Source organism: Amborella trichopoda, chromosome 11, assembly GCF_054954075.1.
Source record: "Amborella trichopoda isolate Santa Cruz 75 chromosome 11, AtrichopodaSantaCruz75HAP2 v2.0, whole genome shotgun sequence".
NCBI classification, from domain to species: Eukaryota; Viridiplantae; Streptophyta; class Magnoliopsida; order Amborellales; family Amborellaceae; genus Amborella; species Amborella trichopoda.
In genome coordinates, this window is record NC_142346.1 from 3,580,864 (window position 1) to 3,587,619 (window position 6,756).

A 6,756-nucleotide genomic window follows, 5' to 3' on the forward strand; every position below is an offset into this window, starting at 1 on the left:
ATAGCGACGGTGGAAAAGTGATGGATGATTTAAAGTCCCATCTTAGTGAGGTCATGCAAGGATTAGAGTGAAAATACGACCTCACCCATTTATTTAAGGTTTAGGTCCGGTTATAGAAGCCTGTTACACATGGTTTAGGGCACAGCTTGGCCCAATTATGTAAGGTTTAGAGTGAAAAAAACCTTTTTGAAATGATAGGATTCAAACACATGACTGAATCTTAGAATTTGAAGCTTAGCTTTGTATTTTTCGAATTTCTCATTTAAATTCAGTTTTTTTTGAAAATCCACTTGCATCCTATGGTCTTACGGTTTCGCGGTAGAAGTATTAGGTCCCAAACATAGTTACCGTTTCCAGGTACAAGTGCTAGTTACCAAATATGGTTTTGGTTTATGAAATTGTATTTATCTTTCATGACTTCTACTAAATGGTTCTTTTCAAAACAGGTTATGGCTTCTTAATAAGTTGAAGGCTCATAATCTAGTTCATCCCCAATCCTCTCATAATGTTCCTCTAGATAGGTAAAATGTTCAAGGTATTGAGGTAATCTATTTACTGCTTCTTCTAAGTTGCGGTTCGGGTTCTTGATATTCAATCTTTCAGTAACCAACTCATAGATATTTGCTTGTGACTCAATACTGATAAAAGTGTAAGAGACCCTTTAAGATCACTCACACTCTCTCATGAAAGATGAGTTGGTGAGATTCACAATGTTACATATGCAAGAACGAGATGTTATCTTCTATAAACACTTATAATGGAGATACGTAGAGAGAGAAAGGGATGAGAAAGACTTGTAATGGAGATATGGGTGGAGAGGAGGGAGAGAAGTTTTTTGCGTGCATAATGGTGATTCCAATCATCCTAGCAAATTCTGGATCTCTTTAACTTTCAACGATGTAAATAATTTATTTACTTGAAAGGATTTTATCATTTTGATAATACTGATCCTCAAAAGCATAGAGAATGACAACCAATAAAATAAAATAAAAAGCATAGCGAATGACAATTCAAATTATGTAAGAGTCATATAAAATAAAGCAGTTAAGACGTAAATAATGAATATCCCAACCTTTTCTGAAAATATCTGATTTTTCTAGTGAGTCTAAATTATGCGCACCTTGCACGATTAGAGGCTCTAGGAAACAAGTTCAATCGCTTGGCTATCTCAAACCCTATCTGGATCTCCAATTCTTTTTATGTCTCATCACCAAAGTTTCCTATCTCGATATTAAACTTCTCTAGTGATGTGGTGTTCTGCTAGAAAGAACCAAATCATTTCCAGTTCATTTTCAGTTCCTCTAATGTTATCAATCTCTATTCTTTTGAGGCAACCCAACCAACCGACAGAACGGCAAAGCATTTTCCAGTATCCTTCATCTTTTTCACTGTCCCATGGGGCATATTGCACCGTCGATACGACCAGGAAGGAACCACAGGTTAGTAATGCAAAATGTAAACTAAATGCACAAAGTAAAATGGGATTATCTATAAAAAATAAACAATTTATCTTTGTACATAAAATATCTTTTGTACATAAAAGTCACATCACATTCAAAAAAATAGAAAGAACCTTATGTTTGATATCTATGTTCCTGCCCATGATTGATCAGTTCAGGCTGTAATATATGATGATTAGCAAGGCAGTTTTAAATTATCTCAACCAAAAGACTTTTAAATAGACTTCATCGATCCTTAACATGTGTATCATCAGCTAAATTCTTGAACTTAATGCATCATAGCAACAGTGCAGGAAGTTTACTACTGTTGACCTTTGGGTCTCTCAACCCCTCTGACAGTAAGCTTGCATTATTGGCTTCTGAAGCCAAGAATACCTCAAGGTGAATATTTGTAAGTACACCTCCTTTAACCACTTAAAAGTCTCAAACAAGCCACACATACAATAGCCACTTATAAATGGACAAATTATAAATCTAGAGGTAAATCAAGTGCCTTTCCTATGATATTCGTGGTTCGCCAACTTTCAATACGATTGAATACCTATAACAATTTAGTTCAACACATTGAATACCTATGACACTTATTAAATTGTTATAGCCTTCCAAATTGTGGCAAATTGGGAATAAGATCGAAGAGAGATCTGAATTTGAAGTTGAAAAAGAATCAAGCTTGGGAACTGAAGATCTGGAGTCCACAACAGATATTGTCTCTGTTATACTCAATACTCCATCTTTGCTACACGCACCTGAAATTAAGTACAAATTTAAGGAGAAAAGATAAAATTATTAACTCACACAATTTACAAGGAATGCATATTGGTCCTAGGCCCCATGAAATTCACCAAAAGTTCCATGTCATTGGCTTTCCGTGACCCCTATATTGAGAGGAAAATCGCTTTTCTGTATGCTGCTAAGCATTAGGATTTGAAGGTATTTCAAGGTATCTAAGTTTTACTGAGGGATGGCGCGATTTGTTCGCCTGCCCCATTTTTGGAGGCTTTAGAGGAGTCTGCTTCGTTCCAAACTTGTGAGATACATTCTCTTAACGCGAATGAAGAAATCCATGGAAAACTTTGAGGGGTGCGAAAAAAAAAGGAAAGAAAAATAAAGGAAACTGCTTTTTGGCCCCAAGCCTGACAAGCACATCCTCTCGTCCTTGATGAAGGACATAAAACAAAATTTTTGGAAAAGATAAACTGGAAATGGTTATTTTGCACTCAGAAAGTGCAAAAACCATTTTGAATTATTTCAAGAAAGGGTGTTTATCTTCATATAGCAGTCACAGGTAAAAACTTGTGACTGCTATAATTCAAAATTTAGGCTCATGGTAGCTTTCAAGGAAGAACACAATTGTCTGTTTGATGCAATCTTGATTATCCAAAAATGTGCACAGAAATGCTGTATTGGTGCTTTTCTATCATCCTAGCGTGCTCGTTATCATGTTGAGGAAATTCTACCCTTGGAAATTTGTTCCATGAATATTAAGAGAGACTATGGAAGGAGGACCCCATGGAAAAAAATGTGGACAGATTATCTCTTTAACTTAATACCAGTTAAATTATTCACTAGAAAGAAGAAACAATTGGTTGCAAGGAAGTTTCATTACTCATCATTTTCAAAATGCTTATCCTCTGAAACATAGAGAATTAGATTCACATTATGTAAGTGTAGATAAAGACGGATGCCACAACACCGGAACAATCCGCTTCTCAACTAGTGTAACAATATCACACTAGACCAAGAGTCACAACCAAATAAAAAGAAGAAGAACCAAAATGAGGTGGAAGAAATCTTTCATTCAAAGATGAAAAATGGGGTACACAAAGGCAGTACAATCTTGACACCCAAGATTAACCTTAACACATGTGACCCAATTTTTCCCACAATACACTTCTATTTAACCTTAACACATGTGATCCAATTTTTCCCACAATACACTTCTCTTTAAATAGAGGTTTTTAAAAGCATATTTCCTACAATAACTACTCACTTGCAACAATAACGGGTAACCACCTAGTAGTTTTAGAAATTCCTACTACGCAAACTTACAAGTGCAACCTTATTACATCACTCATGATAAAATAACATAAAAACTAATGTACTTTTCAGAAAATACTCTTTAACAATTTTAACAAGAGGCAGAAAAATGAAACAGATGGGACCCAAACTAGGGACACCTCCAAGTTCTCTGAAAATATCTGAACTTTTTTGCGAGTCTAAATGATTTGCACCTTGGCATGATTAGACGCTATAGGGAAAATGTTCAACTGCTTCACTAAATCGAACCCATCTTGGCTTTACAATCCATTTACTATCATGAAAAAAGCCAATCCATTTTCTATCTTGACAATAAGCTTCTCCATGTTTTGGTGTTTGCTAGAAAGAACCTAATCATTTCTATTTATTGCTCAGTTCCTGTAATTCTGTTGATCTCTACTCTCTTGATGCGAACCAACCAAGACTCAGAATGGCACAGCATTTTCCAGGAACCTTTATCAGTTTCGCTACCGATACCGAAATGGTCACATCGAGACTTCAAAAATACAAGGAATAACAGGTTAGTGGTGCATAAAGGAAAAAGTAAATGCACAGAATGACATATATAAATGAAAAACTAAGTGTAGGTAACACACTACGAGTGCTATATGACATTCAGGTTCAAACAGCAACTTAATGTGATTCAGGTTCAAACAGCACCTTAATGTGAAGAACTTCTAAGCAAGGGAAGCTTTTTAACAGACAAACAAACCCTTTGACCTCCCTTTCTTCATATAGGTTCACATGCACATCAAATGCTCTCACACAAGTCGTAGGTAATTTCTCTGGTACATCTTCATCTTTTCTAAACAAGTGCTGAGGAACAAAAGAATCAACTACTTCTTCGTTAATGAATACTCTCAAATAATTAACAAGAGGGTTCTCCAAAAAAGGTGAGCAGAAATAGGGAAAAACTTCTTACCCGTAAATACTCTCAAATAATTAACAAGAGTGTTATCCAGAAAACGTAAGCAGAGATAGAGAAAAACCTCTTACCCACAGACACATCGAATACAAGCTAATTAACAGAGCAACATCAACGGATGCCACTCGACAATTTCGGTAAAAAATTTCTCAAAATTAGGACATCACAGAGCAACATGAATTCCACCATGTTTGAACCAGTAACAAACCAAAATGCTTGATGATTGAAAGTAAACAAACCTAATGAAAAAAATCAATCACTTAACAGAGCAACATCAATGGATGCCACTCGACAATTTTAAAACAAAAAATCTTCAAATTAGGACTTCACACCGTATTTGAACCAGTAACAAACCAAAATGCTTGATGTTTGAAAGTAAACAAACCTAATGAAAAAAAATCAATCACTTAATAGAGCAACATCAATGGATGCCATTCGATAATTTCGGTAAAATATTTCTCAAAATTAGGACTTCACAGAGCAACATGAATTCCACCCTGTTTGAACCAGTAACAAACCTAAATGCTTGATGATTGAAAGTAAACAAACCTAATGAAAAAAAATCAATCACTTAACAGAGCAACATCAATAGATGCCACTCGACAATTTTAAACCAAAAAATCAATCACTTAACAGAGCAACATCAATGGATGACATTCAACAATTTAAAATAAAAAAAGAAATCTCCAAATTAGGACTTCACAGAACCAAACATTAAAATATGCAGGCAGAGAAAATAAACACTTTCCCCAAATTGTCACGTAAAGGAATAAGCACAATATAGATAAAATGAAAATCTAAATTCATAACCATATTGTTTTTGCCACAGATTTGAGCCTCTTCTTATAAATATTCGGATTCAACAAAGATGAGAGAGATAGAGAAAACAAATCAAGATAGAGATTTTGCAGAGTGACAATGGTGATGGCAAAGCAAAGCAAATACTGGAATCGTTTGCAGAGTGACAATGGTGAAGAAATATGGGTAAAAATTTCATAGTAAATGTACAAGACAAAGACATAATTAAATCCACAAAATGTAAACCTAAATCCCCAATATTCAAATAAAAAATTACTGCATCTGTGAATGATCTCCAAACTGCCATGTCCGAGATATAAGTTTGTACGATTCGCATAATTCATTTTGATGTAAAATCGTAAAAGTCCATAGATTTAGGAGTTAGCGGATTACTAATATGCAGAGATGAAACACAGAGATGATATACAGTGAAATAGCTCTGAAAAAATGCAGCTAAAAATATTCAAGAAGAACTTCATAAAACCATGCCAAAAGTAAATTGAATTCGTACCTTGCTGTGAATAGTTGATCGAAACCACTATTTTTTATTTAGAGTTGCTGAAACTGGAGGAGGCTTCCAGTGAGAGAGATTCCAGAGTCCACAAAACTGGGGTTGCTGATTTTGGGGATTTAGGGTTGCTGAATTTGGAGATTTAGGGTTGCTGAGCGAGGAGGCTGATTGTTGTTCTCGAAGGGTGGGGGGGAGAGAAATGGATGAGGCTCGCAATAGAGAGAGAGGCGAGGAGGCTCACCGGAGAGAGAGACAATGGGAGGAGGCTCACGGGATTTGGAGAGGGTGGGAAGAAGCTCACGGGGGAGAGAGATAGGGATGCCAGAGTTTAGGTAGAGAGAGATGGTTTCACCGAATCGAGAGTTTAGGTACAAGAAGAGATGTCGTGCACAGGCTAAAGAGAGAGTGCGCACAATTATCAGTTGTCGCTGCCACACGAAACCTCAGCCCTTCAATTTCAAGAACGAATAAGAGCGTTCGGCTCACTCTCTTTTAGTAGGCGTGATGGCTCATCAAATCATTATATATATATATATATATATATATATATGAAAAATACTGTACAGACGAAAATAAATAGTAATTTCGTTCATTCCCATCATTGTTCAAAGTTCATTGCGCGGTTATGATTGTTTGGTAGTATTTAATTTTTCTTCTTTTTTATATAAATTGTAATGATTTGAAATTTAGAACGTGTATTCATAAAAAATAAGGTAATTTTCAAAAAATATAAAAAAAAATATTTTACTTGAAAAACATTGATCAAAATACCTTTGAAATTTTTTGGAGGTATTTTGGTCAATTTTTCTTTCATGGGTACTTTTTTTTATATTTTTATTAGATGCATCTCAGTAAGATGTACATACCCTTCAAATTTCAGGTCATTCTGATTTTTAAAAAACAAAGGAAAAATAAAATACTACTGGACAATCGTGACCACGGGATGACGGTGATGAGGGTAGACAAAATCACTATTCATTTTCGCCTATAGGCATTAGGAAGACTTTTTCATATACATATTACTT

General features: G+C 35.2%; 1 long non-coding RNA gene across 1 annotated transcript; it reads right to left on the reverse strand.

Annotated features, from left to right (window-relative positions):
• Nucleotides 1-3,236: 3,236 nt before the first annotated feature.
• LOC105421198 (uncharacterized) lies at nucleotides 3,237-6,196 on the reverse strand. The gene is made up of 3 exons (XR_966909.3): nucleotides 5,732-6,196; nucleotides 4,158-4,313; nucleotides 3,237-3,993 (listed from the first exon to the last, which is right to left on the reverse strand). It is a non-coding gene; the product is annotated as an uncharacterized LOC105421198 (long non-coding RNA).
• Between the last annotated feature and the right edge of the window lie 560 nt (nucleotides 6,197-6,756).